Genomic DNA, 19,199 nt, shown 5'->3' on the forward strand with positions numbered 1-19,199 from the left:
TACATGAACAAAACAGAGAGACTCATGTTTAGATCATCCCTTCTCTTAGATGTAGAAAGAGCCCCTGATTATTCCCCTGGGAGCTTATCCTTTGGGCTTGAAGGAGCAAGAGGAGCTGCAGTTTATGCCTAGGTACAAATTTTCTAGGCTGCTGGAAGAAAAACATCTATTTTCATGCTAACTCATGTCAAAGCATCTCCTTCCTCCTCCAAATTTTGCTTCAATATATTGTCATAGTGTACATAAGCATACACAATGCATGGATGCTCTTTAGGCATTTATGGTGATTTACATGTTGAATCAAGAGCATAATAATAGACCTGATCGAGTATTCACATTTTTTAAAAGATGTTTGATTTGGCTGGTGCAACAGAGTCTTGCTGAGCAGACAAGTAAATAAATAAAGCAAGTATTATTGTTTTGCTAAGTAGGGCACGTAATCCTATTAGGAAACCTCTTAAAGAAAGCCACTGGGCAAGATTCTGATCTCACCTTCACTGGTGTAAATCCAAAGTAATTCCATTGACTTCAGTGAATGGTCTCTCACAGCAATTTAAAAAATGTCCAGAATATTACTTTTAATTTTCAGAGATTGATAACTTAGTTAAATTCTGCCCATGCCATACAAGCCCTAGATCCCCCTAACATCCTGGGACCAGATTCGTCACTGACTTATATCCTGCAAGCCCACAGATTTGCACATTGGTCTTCAAGGATTATTGCTGGTATTACAAACTGTTATTCTTAGCCAGAAACTTTATACACTAGAGTTTTACCCCAAAGTGTGGGTACTGGGTTACTTAAGGTGAGTATTAGCCCTTTTCCCTTGGTAGCTGAACAGTGTTATTTTTGGTTATTTAGGACACCTGGGGCCAATCAAGGGCCTGCAAGAACCTGTTAAAAGCCTTGTCTCCAGCCAAACAGGGGCATGTGCTAAGAGCTGTGAGAGGAAGGCAAGCTACTGGAGAGCTGGGCGGTTCTGCTGCTGACAAGCACCAGGAAAGAAATCCTACATGTACAGAGGCGAAGGGTGGGCAAATCTCTGCCCAACCAGCATCTGAGGGAAGAGACCCTGCCCTAGGAGAGAGACTGAACCAGGTGTCTAGTCTGTGGCCACCTCACCTGCAGGGGTTATCAGAGACTGAGAGGCTCCCTTGTCCCTTCCCCTCTTCAAGGAGGCCGGGAGTAACCCTGCTCGAGCAATGTGTGGACAGCAAGCCCAGGGTCGTGGGGGGAAAACTCTGAGGGAAAGAGGAATACCGTAGCCTGCTGGGAAAACTCTGAGGGGAAAGAGGAATATCCCCACCCACTGCTAACAGAAGTGTGGGACCCACTGAGGCGGAGAAGAAGCTCTGTCACAGAGGGTAAGGAATTCATCAGTCGTGCACAATGCTAGACTGTTTATCAATTAAACACATTAGTACTAAACAGTCTCTGGTAATTCACTGCTTTAAATTTGTGGACTAAAACACTGAAACTCACTCAGGTCATCAGCTCAAGGCCCGATTTGGAGGCTGATGAGTAATTGTGCAGCTAGATTTTGGGTACAACACACACAACTTGTTATGAAACACACCCAGGGCTCTGAACAATCTAAAAACAATCTCTTCCACCCTAACCTAGACTGACAACTGTCAGGGCCAGAGATGTGTGTAAATAGGATCCTAACCCAGCCTTGTAATTACCATGGGAGGGGTTTCTTCAATGAGTGAAGGATCCTTCCTTTTAGATTCTTTTCAAATTCATACATAACCTCTTGTAGAATGCTGAAGCCAGGTCAAAGGGCCGAACAGAATGTCCCCAGTATTGCTGGAGCAGCCCAGGCAGAAGACACAACTACAGTGGCCATTAAAAAGGTGCAACACACTTTGTCTCCGCTGAGGAGTGTTCCCTAAGCTTGTTACACAGTACAGTGTAACATGAAATTTGTCCCTCTGGTATGTAAAAGGATTGCTCACACTCCACCTGTTTCAAGGGGAACTGAAATGACAGCTCACCATGTCATCATATGCTTACAAATGAATTACATGCCTGTTACTTATAAATAGATTCTGCCAGTGCCAAGCTTCCAAAAGGAACAGGAAACTATGTATCACTGGTAGACTTCATATATAAAATTACACAACTCTAGCTGACTGACCTGTAGTGCCCGTCTGACCTGCTGTCTCTCCCTCTTCCTCATGCCTGTGATTCCAACATTGCCCCCACCAAGCTCACAATCCAAGCACACAACCTTCTTGCTATGCCCACAATCCTAGCATTCTCTACTTTGAAACTGAGCAGAGCCCTTTCCTGCCACCAAAAAGCCCTAAGTGAAGACAGACACACCCACTCCCTAAAAATAGCCATTAGGCCATACCCTTCTACTCAGCATCACCGAAGTCCCACCCCAAGGACTCTAATTAGCCACAGTGAAACTGCTTCAGCAGAAGGAAGGCCCTTCATCAGATTATAGCCCATTGGTTAGGGCACTCACTTGAGAGAAGGCAGAGCCCTGCTCAGGTGGAGGAGGGCCTTGAATTGGGAAGCTGCGCATCCCAGCTGAGTACCCTAACCACTGGGCTAAAAGTTCCGAGGGAGGGCTCCGCCTCCTTCTGCTGCCTGCACCCACAAACACAGGGTAGGCACCTAATGCTAATAGAAGGTTGGCAGCTGAGAATACCACGCAGAGGAAGGTGCCTCCCTCTGACCTGGATTTAGGTGCTGAATTCCTCAAGCAGAGGTTGAGGCTTAGGACACACCATTCTCCTCAGCATCTCCTAATGGCTAATTTAGAAGATGAGTCACCTACCATGCTGGCTTCTGTGGATTCCATTCTCAGGTGCCTGTCTATTCCCATTAATTGTATAGGGAGCCTTGGTGCTGAACTCAGGCTTTGTGAATCGCAGTTTGTTTTTTAGGCACCTAGAAGTTAGTCATGGTGATGCTCAGTGTCACCACACCTAAGTTTCTTTGTGAATCTAGCCCCAGGCGCATAGTTAAACCACTGGAAGTATTCATATACTTAAAGTTAAGTGCTCTACACATTGCTATATCAAACCCTAAATGCCTTAGGAGCAAAGGTTGTTTCACCAGTTGTTTCTGGCTTGCAGTGCTGCATGTGGAATCAGACTAAAGATGAGGAGGGGATCTGGGTATGGCGGGTAAAGTGGTGGTAGACAGAGTAGCTGGAAAATCAAATCAATTCAGAACTTTGAAAGTAGCATGGAGGAGGCTAATAAATTGCCAGATGATCCACTGACTTTTTAGAAGAATAGCTAATACAGAACTTCCAGAGATTTATATTAAAGATAATCCTCTGAATATCAGAAAATTGTACAGAATCCCCATGAGATGGACAAGTAATCTTCTGAGCCAGTATACGCAGTTACTGTTATGCCATCACACCCCAGGGATACAGAGTTTGTTTTTGAATGCAGCATGCTCCAAAGAAGAAAGTAAATGGAAAAACAACACCATCTTGCTTGTCTAACCCAGCACATGAGACGTGAGTGTTCCTGAAAATGATCTTGTATTGCAAAGGAAACAGAAGCTGAGGGTTGTCTCCTCATCACAAAAATAATAACATGCTGGAAAAGGTAACCAAAGGGAAAATAATTGGGGAGACTATGAATAAATGGGGAACTGAAATTTCCAAATTGGCTAAGAGCTATTGCTGGATGCAAAGAGACTAAGATACAAAAGTTTTAATAATGAATATAATTGACTCCTACACTAGCTATGACAAAGGTTTGTTTTGGGGCTGATTCATGTTCTAATGTGTACCTAAATACCTATGTGAAACTGTTGGAAAATGTGTCCTTTAAACCTAAGGGGAAAGGTAAATTAAGTGCCCCTACTATACCAGAGAATGTACTGGGTTCCTCTTTCTGTATGCTGGGTTTTATTTCATATATACTGTCCTATAGTTAACGTGTTAACAACTGTATTTTACCCTGAGCAAATGCCATAGACATTTTCACAAGGGCTGAGGGGAAAGGTTACACTTCGCTTACAGATTGTGTAATGTATCATTTCATGCTCCAGAACAAGTGGCTGAATGGGAAGGAAGAGGAGGGTATCCAGGCACATGCATTAGGCTGAATGCGCACACTTTCCCCTTGGGAATTGTCTGTATATTTTATCAATAATTTGCAAAACAACAAACTAACAAACTTGGCTTGCAGCTTCTCTGTATATCTAGTGGGATTTAATCAGAGTTAAACTACATATTCCAGGAAGTCACATGATATGTGGTTGCTAGGAAGGTACTCTTGAGTTCCCATCTGACCAGCAAAATTTTCACTTTGAAATGTTCTGGATGCAAGTAATAAACGATGACAGTGTAGCAATAGGAAGATATCACGTGCGAGGCTCCTGAATCTCTACCCAGATCTCAGGCTACCCATATAGAGAGAGGCTACCTGTGCTATAACCATGTACCTTGGCACAGCTTCCTAGGGCAACATGGTTCCTTCAAGATTTAGAAAATTTTGGTTCTGTGCTGCCCCCACTGTCCACTGCCCCCCTCCAGAGGTTTTCCCAATATGACGGGACAGCCTGTAGAAATATGATGACTTAAGCACAGTGCCCAGATAGAGTGATTAACCTGGAATCTGCAGATGTTGAAATGAACCAAGGAAATGGAATGTAGAAGCCCTCACTACTAACATCTCTACTGAGACTTCAAACATACATTAACATTTTAGGCCGATAATTGCAATAGACCCATGATAAGACTCAAAAGAGACCTGGGGTGTAAAAACACCTAAAGTTAAACTCCTTTTTGCAAAGATTCCCTGGAGACTTTCTTTCAACAGTGGAAAGAAAGAAAAAAAAAGAATTCTGTTTCCATACCGGATAACGCTGTTTTCAGCCTACATTACATGGGAATGTTAACATATGAAATCTAAATGCCTGTTAATTTGAGATGGTGAGTAAAACCAGGTTTGAGCTCCATTTTGGATTGCAATATTCAGCAATCAAATATGGACATGAATAACCTTGACTTCTTCAAATCTGAAAGAAAATGAAACTATACCACAACTAATAGCCACAGACTCAAGCAAAAATTAGTGAAATTTTCTATCTATAAGGATTTTCCATAGCACCCATCATTGTAATAAGAACATAAGAACCACTGTGCTGGTGGATACCCATAATCCATATACTCCAGTATCCTTTCTTCTCACGGTGGCCCGTGCCAGATGCTTTAGAGGAAATGAACAGACTAGCTCAATTTTGAGTGATCCAGCTCCCAGTCGTCCAGTCCCAGTTTCTGACATGGGGTTGTGTCCTGACTATCTTGGCTAAGAGTCATTGATGAACCTATCATCCATGAACTTATCGAATTCTTTTTTGAACCAAGTTATAGTTTTGGCCTTCACAACATCCCTGGGCAATGAGTTCCACACAAGTACTCCTTTACACTTTGACTGAGTTGTTTGAAGAAATGCTTCCTTTGATCTTTTAACCTGCTGCCTATTAATTTTGTTGCATGACTCCTAGTTCTTGTGTTGTACAACGGGGTAAACAACACTTCCATATTCACTTTCTCCACACCATTCATGATTTTATAGACCTCTAACATATCCTTCCCACTCCTTTGTCATTTCTTTTGTAAGATGAACAGTCCCAGTCTCTTTAATCTCTCCTCATATGGAAGCTGTTCCATACCCCTAATCATTTTTGTTGCCCTTTTCCTGCACCTTTTCCAATTCTATTAAACCTTTTTCAAGAGAGGCAACCAGAATTGTATGCAGTATTCAAGGTGTGGGCATATCATGGATTTATGTAGTGGCATTATGATATTTTCTGTTTTATTATCTATCCCTTTCCTAATGGTTCCTAACATTATTAGCTTTTTTGATTGCTGCTGCACATGTTCTTAGAGAACTCTACACGATGACTTCAAGATCTTTCTTGAGTAATAACAGCTAAGTTAGAGCCCATTCTTTTGTATGTATAGTTGGGATTATTTTTTTCCAATGTGCATTACTTTGTGCTTATCAGCATTAAATTTCATCCGCCATTTTGTTACTCTGTCGCCCAGTTTAATGAGATCTCTTTGTGATTCTTCATAGTCAGTTTTGTACTTAACTATTCTGAGTAATTTTGAATTGTCTACAAATTTTGCCACTTCACCATTCATCCCTTTTCCAGATCCTTTTGACAATGTTGAACAGCACTGGTTCCAGTACGTACCCTTGTGGGACACCTCTATTTAACTCTTGCCACTGTGAAAACTGACCATTTATTCCTACCCTTTGTTTCCTATCCTTTAACCAGCTACTGATCCATAAGAAGACCTTCTGTCTTATTCCATGACTGCTAGTTTGCTTAAGAGCCTTTAGTGAAGGACCTTGTCAAAAGCTTCCTGACAGTCTAAAAACATTATATCCACTGGCTCACCCTTGTCAGCATGTTTGTTGACCCTTCCCTCAAAGAATTCGAACAGATTGGTGAGGCATTATCTTTCCTTTACAAAAGTCGTGTCGTTTCTTCCCCAACATATTGTGTTCCTCTTTGTGTCTGATAATTTTGTTCTTTACTACAGTTTCAACCAGCATGCCTGGTACTGTAGCTGGACATATAGACCTGTAATTGCCAGGATCGCATCTAGAGTCTTATTTTAAAAAATGGCGTTACATTAGCTATCTGCTATCATCTGGTACGGAGGCTGATTTTAAATAATAGGCTACATACCACAGACAGTCGTTCTTCAATTTCATATTTGAGTGCCTTCAGAACTCTTTGGTGAATACCATCTGGCCTGGTGATTTACTACTTTTTAATTTATCAGCTTCCTCTACTGACACCTCAATCTGGGACTGTTCCTTAGATTTGTCCCCTAAAAAGAATGGTTCATGTAGGGCTCTCCCCCGTGTCTTCCTCAGTGAAGACTGATGCAAAGAACTCATTTAGCTTCTCCACAACAGTCTTGTCTTCACTGAGTGCTTCATTAGCACTTCACTGAGTGCTTCTTTAGCACCTCGATCACCCACTGGCCCCACTGATACTTAGGCTGGCTTCCTGCTTCTGATATGCTTAAAAATTTGCTTTTAGTTTGTCTTTAGTTGCTCTTCAAATTCTCTTTTGGCCTGCCTTATTATGCTTTTACACTTGACAGAGTTTATGCTTCTTTCTATTTTCCTCACTAGGATTTGACTTCCAATTGTTAAGGATGCCTTTTTATCTCTAACTGCCTCTTTTACTCAGTTGTTTAGGCATGGTGGCTTTTTTTTTTTTTTTTGGTCCTCTTACTCTGTTTTTAAAAAATTATTTGGGGATATGCATTTAGTTTGAGCCTCTGTTTTGGTGTTTTAAAACAGTCTCCATGTACTTTGCAGGCATTTCACCTATGTGACTGTTCCTTTTAATTTCCATTTAACTAGCATCCTCATTTTTTGTAGTTCCCCTTTTTGAAATTAAATACTACTGAGGTCGGTTTCTTTGGTATTTTTCCCTACAAGGTTGTTAAATTTAATTATATGATGGTTGCTATTACTGAGCAATTCAGGTATATTCACTTCCTGGGCCAGACCCTGTGCTCCATTTAGGATTAAATCAAGAATTGCCATTCTCCTTTGGGTTCCAGAACAAGCTACTCCAAGAAGCAGTCATTTCTGGTGTCTGGACATTTTATCTCTGCATTCCTTCCTGAGGTGACAGATACCATCAATATAAGGATAGTTGAAATCCCCCCATTATTATTGTGTTTTAAGGCCTTGGTAGCCTCTCTAATCTCCTTGAGCATTTCATAATCAATATCACCATCCTAATCAGGTGGTTGGTAATATGTTCTGTCTGCTATATTCTTATTATTCAAGAGTGGAATATATATCCATAGAGATTCTATGGTACAGTTTGATTCATTTAAGATTTTTACTTTATTTGACTCTACGTAATTAAGCAGTTCTTTGATTCTCAAAACTGTACCAGCTACTGCCAGTACAATATAACCACTTAATCATGTTAAATCAAGACTACAATAATATTAGTCATTGCATAATAAGTGTTTTAAGGCACTAGAGAAATGAAGTATTGCCAAGAAGACTGATATCCATATCCAGTATAAATCAGTAAATCGTAATTGCACTCTGTACCTTGACCTTCTCTTTAAAGTAGTATCACAGTGCTGAATGTATGCTTCAGGAACTTTGAGAACCAATTAAATAATTTAAAATAATGATTTAAATGGTTTGTTGGCAATGATACTTAAATCCCAGTGAGACTATAGATTAATTAATTAAGTTTGATTTCAGTGCTATCACATCAGGGATAAATTTGGCCCACTGAATCTCATTTTGAGGTTAACATTTACAAGGTGCTAAAACAGAGTAAAATAGTAAAACACTTTTACATTTTTGTCTATTGTTTCAACCTGCTGATGCATTAGTTCTGTGATTCCCATAAACCAGGAAATGCATGCTAAAAAACAGTTACATATTTCAGCCACTCCACCTAAACTAGATGTGTCATAACTGATGCCAAGCCAGAAGCGTTGCCTGCTGAACCCTCAATTATTGATATTCATTTGATACCACTGATATCTTTTCAGTAGCTGAATGTAGTAGAGGTCGTGGTTTGGATCAATTCCCCCCCCACACACACACACCCCGGTCTCCCCCTCAACTTTGAACTCTGAGCCGCTTTCTGGCAATTGCTGTTTTATTGTACCACATTTTACTAGCAATGGGAAGGGGAAAGTATTTATTTTTATTTATTTATTGTTGTTGTTCTATTGTTACAAGTTCTTGGGAGGCTCCTGTCACCATTATATTTAGGTATCTGTTAAACCAGTTAAAAGAAACAAAAAATCATAAAAGGAGGAAGCTCATAATCCAGCGCCCACAAGAATCATAGACTTTATGGTCAGAAGGGACCATTATGATAGTCTAATCAGACCTCCTGCACAACACAGGCCACAGAATCTCACCCACCCATTCCTGTAACAAACCCCTAACCTATGTCTGAGCTATTGAAGTCCTCAAATCGTGGTTTAAAGACTTCAAGGTGCAGAGAATCCTCCAGCAAGTGACCTGTGCCCCACGCTGCAGAGGAAGGTGAAAAACCCCCAGGGCCTCTGCCAATCTGCCCTGGAAGAAAATTCCTTCCAGACCCCAAATATGGTGATCATCTAAACCCTGAGCACATGGGCGAGACTCACCAGCCAGACACCCAGAAGAAATTCTCTGTAAAACAATTCTCTGTAGTAACTCAGATCCCACCCCATCTAACATCCCATCACAGGCCATTTGGCATATTTACCGTTAATAGTCAAAGATCAATTAATTGCCAAAATTAGGCTATCCCATCATACCGTCCCCTCCATAAACTTATCAAGCTTAGTCTTGAAGCCAGATATGTCTTTTGTCCCCACTGCTCCCCTTGGAAGGCTGTTCCAGAACTTCACTCCTCTGATGGTTAGAAACCTTTGTCTAATTTCAAGTCTAAAGTTCCTGATGCCCAGTTTATATCCATTTGTTCTTGTGTCCACATTGGTACTGAGCTTAAATAATTCCTCTCCCTCCCTGGTATTTATCCCTCTGATATATTTATAGAGAGCAATCCTATTTCCCCTCAGCCTTCTTTTGGTTAGGCTAAACAAGCCAAGCTCTTTGAGTCTCCTTTCATAAGACAGGTTTTCCGTTCTTCGGATCATTAAGAGCATCTGACTGTTTCTTTGAGCTCTGAGCCAGTAGAGAACATCCAGAAGATGAGGAATGGAAATGGGAATCCAGCGACTGCCATTGGTAGAAAGCCCGGACAAAGAGAGACATCTTGTATTGCCCCTTGAATGTGGTCCTGCTAAGGCTCAGACATATTTCCAGCTGGATCAAATTCCAGAGATGAAACTACAATCTGCCTTGAGTTTCCTTGAGCTGTGTCTAACTGATATGTTCTTGTGACAACTACACTTGGAGACAACATAAGAATGGCCCTACTGGGTCAGACCAAAGGTCCATCTAGCCCAGTATCCTGTCTTTTGACAGTGGCCAGTGCCAGGTGCCCCAGACGGAATGAACAGAACAGGTAATCAACAAGTGATCCATCCCTTGTCGCTCATTCCCAGATTCTGGCAAGGTGGGCCATAGAAGAGAAGGCAGTGTCTGAGACTGCTGAGGGCTAGAGTGTTCAGGGCTTTGCAGATGGTGAGCTGCAGCTTGACTTTCACATGGAAGCGAACTGGCAGTCAGTAGACAGCGGCGCACAGGCTTGATGTCAATGTACTCCATCTAAAGAGGGGGTAGCCATATGCTCTACCAGCAGAAGCATTTGTTTGGCTTTCCACATTAGTCCCAGTTAGAAGAAGTGTAGTAGTTCAACCTTATGGTAACAAATATGAGGATTAGTGTGGTGAGGCACACAAAGTTGTTCCTGACCACTGCTGCTCTCTGGGTATTCTGGAGCAGTGAGGAGTTGGTGAACAATGTTAATAACAGGTAAACACACTACCTCAGCTGAGGATGCACATGTAGTCTTTGTCAGTTCTTCAAAGAGCTCCCTCAGCCAACCGGTATCACACCTAGAGGGGTTCAATTTAGCTGTTTAGGTGCAATAGAATTAGCTCTTTGCAAAACCTCAGATATTCCTGATTAATGAGAACCTCGAGGCCAGCCCCATGCAAAGGGAACTGGATCTGCACTTTTAATTAGTTCACACAATTTATTTTCAATAGTCTGTGGAATCAGAGATCAAAAAGGAGGATTGCAGAATCATAGAAATGTAGGGCTGTGAGGGACCTCAAGAGATCATCTAGTCCAGCCCCCTGCACTGAGGCAGGACCATTTCATAAACAGACCATTTCTGACAGTTGTTTGTCTAACCGGTTCTTAAAAACCTCTAATGATAGGCTTCCAAGGAAGGTTCTGGAAACCTATTTCAGTAACTAACTATCCTTATAGTTCGGTTATATACTAGGAAAAACTTTCTCTGTTTCCTTTGCTGCAGATTTCTTGTGTCCTGCCTTCAGTGGATATGAAGAACAATTGATTCCTTTACTCTTTCTAACAGACCTTAAAATATTTGAACACTGTTACCCCCCTCAGTCTTCTATTCTCAAGAGTAAACATGCCCTTTTCTTTTTAACTTTTCCTCAAAGGTCATGTTTTCTAAGCCTTTTATCTTTTTTGTTGATCTCCTGTGGACTCTCTCCAAATTTTCCTTTAGAATAGTAGGGTGGGAGGGCAAAAATTGAAGTACTCATTACATATATAGATATTTTTGATGGTTTGACAGCATCCTACTTCTGCTCACATTCACTTTACATATACAGCTTGGGAGCCTTAAAAGCTCCATCAGTCCTGCAGAGGATTTCCCCTGTGCAGAATGAATTGTATTGAGTAACATTTAGTTCCTGTCAAAAATGCAAAAGAATATTCTGCTCCCTTCCTGAAGGAACAGTAATGCTCCAGGACTGTATTGTGAGTTGCACCTGTAGAGTCTGGGGATCCTGCAGTAGCTCTGTGCCTAGCCTTAGGGATCCTAGAGCCTGTGTAACCCCTTCTCTGGGTCTGCCCTGCCAAGCTGCTTTGTGTGACCCCCTACCATATGATACTTTCTGCTGCTGTTGCTCAGTAGAAATCATGGAAGGTGCTGTTTCAATAGTTCTAATTCCCACTTAAATATCCTCCTGGCATATGGAGCAGAGCAAGTCATAAAGCATAGCTACCTCCTGGCTTCACCAGCTTTCTCTCCCTTCTCCCTAAACAAGGTCTCAGACCTGTAGAGATATGCTTGAGGAGCTTCCACAAGCTCCTGAAGAGTGGGGAAGCATGATACAGGGCCTGTGCTACCTCTGCAATTTCCCCAGTTTCAGGGCCCTCTTTGGTCTGCTCTTGTCCTCTCCAAAGCTCCAGTGGAGGGGGTATCTGTGCTTTTTTGTGCATCTTTACTTTTTGTTTTACCTCTGGTTTTGGCAGTAGCATCTGGGTCTGCCGTGACTATATTTGACTGTACTCCCACCAATACTCCCTTCCCTATTACATAGCAGTAATAAGCCCTCTAGACACAAATTAGGTGGTGACTCAATAAAATACTGCTCCAATATATCTTACTATAACATATTTTGTTGCTCAAAGAACTTGTTTGAAACTGCTTTCAAAATTTACTTCTAGCTTATTATTTAAAATCAGTTAGCAATGTTCCCTTCCCAATCATCCCTTTGTGAAACAAAGGGCGCAGGCCTCTTCTAACTTAGAGGTATTGAAAGAAAGACATTCCTTAAGTCAGTGGTCTCCAAACCTTTTTGATCGCGCACCTCATCAGTAAAAAAATTTTGAGCACCCCCCCCAATATATGTATATTTATTTATGTATAAATTATATACATGTATTACTGCACTAATATATTATGTAAATTATAAAACATACACAAAAAATAGAAATTAAAAAATGAGATACAGATGAAAGAAACAATATTTTAAAAAATTTTATTTTATTTTATTAATGGTACAAAAAACCTTTTTGCTCTCACTAAAAAAAGTATTATTATTTTTAGTGAGAGCAATGTGATGGAATATGCTTTATTATTTTTGAAAATCTTGGTTTCACACTTTGTGATACAGCGGGCGCTCAGGGTGGGGTGCGGGGTCTGGGAGGGAGTTGGGGTGCAGGAGGGCGCTCCGGGTGGGGGTGCGGGAGGAGGCTCAGGGCTGGGGCAGGCAGGCGGTGCAGAGCACTTACCTGGGGCAGCTCCTGTTTGGTGCAGGGGGTGTGCAGGTGGCTCTGCGCAGCGCAGCACCACCCCCATGGCCACGATTCTGGGGGCCGCGATTCTGGGAGCTGCTCCCCCACCCCCGGCAGGCAAAGCCCCTGCATTCCAGGTGGCCCTAGGGGCTTCAGGGCCCTGGGCCTGGCCTGCTGCTCTAAAGCCTTCTCTCCGGCCAGCTTTGAAGGGGAAAGTGCCACTTCTTTCTGGCCACTGGCTGCTCAGCTGTCCCTGCTCTTCAATGGGCCGGAGGACTCAGAGCCGCCTCCCCCCATTTTTTTCCCCCTCCGGGGGCGCTCCTCCTGCTGCGCCCCCCAATCGATCATCTTGCGCACCCCACTTTGGAGACCACTGCTTTAAGTACATATGAATCCACTTATGGCCACACAGAGTACTTCTGTTTCCTGCTAAAAGTGAATCTGAGCTCAGAAAGGCTGAATTTGGCTCAAGAGTCTCAAACACAGCTGGTATGACATGTTTGTATTTCTGAAAAACATTCTCCCTAATTCTGATACCGTATACAATATACAAGAGCTTTAATATAATATTAAAGTCATCTAGAGATAGAAAATACATAGAGTAAACTCTCAAAGATAAGTGATTGGATGATCCAGGGATTAGTAATTGGATATAGTGCTTTTCCTCTTGGTTGCTGACTCAAATTCAGTGCTCATCAGCAGAGACTGAAAGTTATTACCATCTAAGGACTGGTTAATGCCCTATGTGAAATGAACTGGGTAGTCAGTTGCCAGTGATATTAGTTGTCAGGCTAAACAGGCCAGGATGGAATGGGCATGAGACTGAATTACCCTGTCACCTAGAAGCATAATCCCTTCACATCAGGTTGAAGCATCCTGGAGATGCTTACTTTGCCACTAACCATGCTGAGTAGACAAAGGATATCCTCATCTAGGCCCATCAATCCAGTCCCCTCTATTAATTTGAGTGTTTAGAAATACATCAAGAGAAAAATTAAAGCCCTAGACAATGGGAGAGACAGACAACATTGTTTCTGGACAAAACTACTACAGCTTATAGGCCGCTTTGGTGTTTTCCCAACCCTCCTCATTACCAACCTTTCATCTTAAAATTTATTGTACATAATAATAAAGATTAAATTAAAAGGGAGAAAATTCTAGTCTTTGAGAAAAGGGGGATTTACAGAAAGGAAACTCTATTAATTCACATGTAAAACCTGAAAGTGGGTAAGATTTTTATTCATAACTTTATCTGTTGGATCACTGAGTCAAGAGTAGCTTATTACAGTTACATTTCTCACTGAATCATGGCTGTCTCTTTTCAGTAATAGCAGCAGGACATGGTCTGCTTTTCTGGTTAGAATTTCATTCTCGAAAAACATTCGGAAAATGTCAGCTCTCAACTGCATATTAACAAATAAAACAACCCAGCCAACTAATACAAACCTTATCAAAACTCCCACCTGGCATCTAGAAACTACAAGCCAACACCTATACACATACCTGAACCTCCTCTTAAAGCAGAGGTCATTTAAAGGTTTCATGTAGAGCTTCCATCTGTTTCTTCGCAATGGTATTAGACATTTTCTCATTAAGCCTCACAATGAAAATAAAATGGGAATTGTGCAATTGTGGGTTCATCATTAAATTCTGAATAGTCAAAAACGGTACTTGGGCATGTGAACAAACTTTCACTGTGCAACAAAGCTTTTAAAGCACATGCAGGATAGAACAAAAGTTCAGTTTACCTAGGGAGTTTCAAAAACTGGACTTGTGTAAACAGCTATTAGAACAATGGTTCCAAAACTGGCTAATTAACTTTATAGACTGACGTGGTCTGAGGGAAAACATACTTAGGCCTCAATCCTGCACTGAGACCCAGCCAACCAGACCTTTGCACCTACATACAACCTCACTGAACCCTGACTGTCAGGCTACCTGTCTGAGAAAAAAGGCAAGTCTACAGTTTTAAAACTTTTTACATAGTTATTTATCCCTTGATAAGACCCTGAAGCTGGACTGGGAGCCTCATTGGCAGGCCCCTGTCTCCTTGCCCACTGAAGTCAATGGAGCTTTTATGGGTGCAATGGGCCATGTGAGGTGTGGTTCCTGGTTCAGCATTGAGGCTTTAGGTTATAAATATGTATGTAGGAAACTTTTACATTGTATATTAACAGCTTTGGTCGGATAGGAAGCCAGAGAAGGTTTGGGGGAGGACTGGATAGTGGGGATTATTGGTGGCGCATTTAGTGGGAGCAGAAATGTGTGTATGTCCATTGAAGTGTGTGTGTAAAAAGAAAAGGAGTACTTGTGGCACCTTAGAGACTAACCAATTTATTTGAGCATAAGCTTTCGTGAGCTACAGCTCACTTCATCGGATGCATACTGTGGAAAATACAGAAGATGTTTGTTTTTATACACACAAATCATGAAAAAATGGGTGTTTATCACTACAAAAGGTTGTCACGGAGTGTGAGGGAGTCCAGGCCTTGCACCCCTCTTCCTAGGATTCACTGAGACTCTCAGCCAGCCAGTAAAACAGAAGGTTTATTGGACAACAGGAACACAGTCCAAAACAGAGCTTGTGGGTACACTCAGGACCCCTCAGTCAAGTCCTTCTGGGGGAGAGTGGTCAGTGTACTTTTGTAGTGATAAACACCCATTTTTTCATGATTTGTGTGTATAAAAACAAACATCTTCTGTATTTTCCACAGTATGCATCCGATGAAGTGAGCTGTAGCTCACGAAAGCTCATGCTCAAATAAATTGGTTAGTCTCTAAGGTGCCACAAGTACTCCTTTTCTTTTTGCCAATACAGACTAACACGGCTGTTACTCTGAAACCTGTGTGTGTGTGTTATATCTATCTACGCACACATACATGGTGGTGACCATTAAAACATCTATATTTACTAATGGGTAGCACATTATTTTTAATAATACAGCATCCAAAAGTGTGATGAACATTTGTGGGGGGGGGGTCTAGCTGTATCACGATTATTATGTGCTGGTTCTGTGTGGTCTTACATGATATGTATTGTGCACCATGACAGTCTACTTTAAGAATGGTGCTGGGAGGCTACAAGCGATCTTAAGTCTGTGCTTTTTTCAGGGCGGGAAAAAACTTCTCTGTAGAAGAGTTTGTAGCTGCCCTGCAACAGCTGTTTCTTAAATTTATTTGAGGGTCTAATCATTCCAAATTTAAGCCCCAATCCTGTGCTGTGTAGCATGCAGGTGGACTGCTGTACCTGCACAGAACACCGTTAAAGTCAATGGGATTCCATGCTGATGCAAAATTCTGTCAGTCTGCTAGACAATATGTGGGGGCGGGGGGAGGGGGGGGAGGGACAATGATATTGTGATATTGCATCACCACCTCATGGGCATGCTCAAACTCAACCCCAAGTATCCACCTACTGAAATGGGATGGAAAACTGAATTCTTCTCTTCCTCCTCCATCACAAGGGGAACACACATTGGTGGGAAATGTAAAGGAAGCTGCCACTGCCCATGCTATTGTTGCTCTCTGGATAAACAGACTCCTTTAGCTTCCAGAGGTCTCAATCAATGCACCATTCACAAGCACTAAATTCTTATTTTTTTTAAATGAAAATGCATGTTAGCTACAGAGCTACAAGGCTTAAAGGGATGTAGCTCTGTACTTCTGGTAGAAAGAAGAAAAGCCAGCTCTGGCAGGCTTAATATACAGATTATAATTCACCTCAGAGCATTTCTGCTTCTTTTTATTGTATTATTTGGTGTTTGGTTGTGTTCTGCTTCTGGAAATTACTTCAAATGGTGCACATAAGTGTATTTGCGTAAGGAGAGTGGACTTGTGCGAGGTTTAGCCTGAAGAAAAATACATCACCCTCTAATGGACTCTGGGTTCAGCTCCCAAAACTGAGGGAGGCAGCAAGAGCTAAAATAGTCTATCTAATGGGTTACGGGTTCTGCCTGGAGAGCAAGATTTCTGTCTGGAATCCTGCTGTGTTCTAGGTTTCACTGGGAGGAGTGTTATCTGCAGATTGGGCCTGTGTTGGTTCTGTAGCTGTTTGTGCGCCAAGAGTTCAGGGCTCTTCTTGATCAGCTACAGCAACGCAGCCAGTTATCTGCTCTTCAAGAGTTTAGAGTGCTGCTATGCTAAAAGTACCACATGATGATGTTTTGGTCCAAGGCCATGTCAGAATGTGGTCATGCAGTGTCATGATAGCACTCTGAAACTGGAATTAAAATAGACCTTCAAATAAGACACATCTGTTGCTTGTGAGCAACTCGTATATATTAAGAGTTTTCTGCAGAGACTTAGGATGGTTCCTCTATTCCTCTATTCTATATGGCTACATTTTGTACTGTCACTCTCAGGAGGCACAGCACACAGGCGTGGCCCATGAGGAGGAGTGGGTATGCGAAAGTGGCTTTAAGCCTCCCAAATTCTGCCTGCTCCAGGAACCGGCCTAAATTAGAGCACTCCCTACAGGCTGCTTGAACTTACAGCAGCCTCTGAATGTCTGCCTATGGGCTGCTCACAGCATGTCCCTCTGCCAGAGGCTGCAACTGGAGGAGCACGCAGTATAATGTATGCTCGCCATATGTTGCTCCTGAACCACGTGATATTTTCCCCCGAGCCTGTGAAATCTCTGTGACTGCTGGAATGGTGTAGAGGAGCTAGAGCAGGAGCCAGAATCTAGTCCATATTTTTTTGTAATATAGTGTTAAAGTGAACTATCCTTATAATGTTTAATGATACAGAACTCCAGTACTACAACAGTCATGATACGTAATTGTCTAAAAATAGGTGGTGATCCTCTGTCTAGCACACTGCGTATGCTGTATTGTTATTAATGTGCTAACAGTAGGTAAATATTGACTTGTTAATGGAAACCACTGTATTTCCATACATACATGACTACACACGGACACACAAATATATGTTCCCTAATAATGCCCGCTATCCCTCCTTCCCCAAATCTTTAATGGTCTGACTACTGATCAAAGCAAATGGACTAACCCATGTTTTAAAACTCCCTACATACATTTATACCCTACGTTATGTTTTCACTCAACAGACCATGATAATCTATTCAAATTAACTATCTACATTTTGGAATCATTCCTCTAATAGGTATTTATACCATGCCCATTTTTGGAAATTTGTTCTCGTGTGCTTTGAGAACGTCAATGCACAGCAAGAATTTGTTCAAGATGCTAACTGCAGCCTCCCACAGTTAAAAACTTACTGGTGAGCCCACAATTGCACATTCCCCACCTCTTATTTCATTGTGTTGAGAGACTTTCTAGTGCTTTCTAGTACTATTCTGAGGGAATAGACAGAACCCATACATTAAGCCCTTTCATGACTTCTGCTTTAAGGGAAAGTTTCTGCCTTTAAATACATGCCCCACTATCCAGGTGTCAGACAATGGGGTTTTTGATAAGATTCCAGTGAACTAACACAAATCTCCTTCGAGGTGGAATGTTCTGTCTTTATATTTGTGTTCTGAACAACACTGAGCACAAGTTCAATTCTGACATACAATGAATAGTAAATGTTTGAGAGTCCATTTGCCCATCTATTGAACCTTTGCCCACCCACTGAAGTCAGTGGGAGCTGTATTTTCTTAGAACCTTTGAAAAATAGCCCTTTTCTATTTAGGTGCCTAAATAGATTTGAGAGCTTAATTTTAAACAACCAGATTTAAAAACTTTCCCCATACCATCTAGGAGAGAAATATGCCTAAGGCAAGATGCTCAGACAAATCCAGAGAAGAGTACAAGCTTATATGTTTGTGTGTTCAGCTCACTGTCTCCTTTAGTGTAATGCTGGGGTGGACAAGGTTTTGTAGGCATCACAGAAGAAGTGAATCTTGAGGAGGGTTATGAATGAGCAGGATAGGAGTGGGGTTTGGCATAGTGGCAATGGGAATTTTCTCCACACTCTTGGATTAAAATAATTTTGCCATGAAAATCTCATGCTCTAATGGTTTGCTCCCATATTGTCAAACCCCGATTCCCCACATTAAGACAAGATAAATGTGACTTGTGTGAAAGAACAGGATGCATCCCTCAGTCCAGAGGCAGGGAAATCTGGGATATAGAAGGAACCTTGGCTGATGGCACTGTCCCATATACTCTACATTTTATGAGCTTGATCTGCAACCTCTTAACAAGAGCAGTCCTTACTCATGTAAGTATACAAATAGAAAACATGGGATTGTCTGTAATTAGGAGTTTGCAGGGTTGTGCTCTAAGGTTGGTCCAGGCGTAAGTTTTCACTGGCGTAACTGTCAGAAATGTGTGTAATTTATTATTCTTTTGCCAACACAGTTATGCTAGTGAAAGCCTAGTGTAGGCACAGCTATACTGGTGTAAGGCACTTTAGACCAGTACAGCTTAATCTGTTTTTGCTGAATTAGAATAAGCTATACAACCATAAGTATTTTTATGTGGTAGTAATTTAAATGTGGTACTAATTAAAGCAGCAACATTTTAAGAATTTGGTTAACTGCCAGTGGGGACTTATCAGCTAACACAC

The sequence above is a fragment of the Eretmochelys imbricata genome, chromosome 5 (assembly GCF_965152235.1).
Source record: "Eretmochelys imbricata isolate rEreImb1 chromosome 5, rEreImb1.hap1, whole genome shotgun sequence".
Classification (NCBI taxonomy): domain Eukaryota; kingdom Metazoa; phylum Chordata; order Testudines; family Cheloniidae; genus Eretmochelys; species Eretmochelys imbricata.